The sequence below is a fragment of the Pteropus vampyrus genome, unplaced genomic scaffold (assembly GCF_000151845.1).
Source record: "Pteropus vampyrus isolate Shadow unplaced genomic scaffold, Pvam_2.0 Scaffold7313, whole genome shotgun sequence".
NCBI lineage: Eukaryota > Metazoa > Chordata > Mammalia > Chiroptera > Pteropodidae > Pteropus > Pteropus vampyrus.
The window spans coordinates 1-467 of record NW_011896094.1 but is presented as its reverse complement, the minus strand read 5'-3'; the positions used below and the strand labels follow the sequence as shown (position 1 = coordinate 467).

The 467-nt window shown below is 56.1% G+C and overlaps 1 pseudogene; it reads right to left on the bottom strand.

Moving 5' to 3' along the window:
- Positions 1 to 97, bottom strand: LOC111734832 (annotated as a pseudogene).
- Between the last annotated feature and the right edge of the window lie 370 nt (positions 98 to 467).

Sequence of the window (467 nt, the reverse complement as noted above, 5' to 3'; positions counted from 1 at the left end):
TGGTCTTCCTAGGTGGTCTCCCATCCAAGTACTAACCAGGCCCGACCCTGCTTAGCTTCCGAGATCAGACGGGATCGGGCGCGTTCAGGGTGGCATGGCTGTGGACCCGAGACTCTTTTAAATACAGCTCTCAGACCTACGTGGGAAGGGGGACTTCATGACACCCTCTTTGACTGTTTACATAGTTTCATCAAAACCATCAGCATTTTGGAGGCTGACTGGGACTTGAAGCTGGCCTCTGCGTGCGCACCTGTCCAAGCAGAGTGGCGGGCGTTGGGGGAAGGTGCTGGAAGGGGAGAGGCCTCCGCAGAGAGGCGGGTGGTGCCTGCTGTGGTTGACATGGCTGGGAGAGATGATTTCAGAGACTCAGCCTGGCCAGGAGGAGGGAGATAAACCTGGGAGATGCTCTAAGCAAATCACTCCAGTACCACAGCACCCGTAGCTGCCCATCAAGGACAAAGGAAATG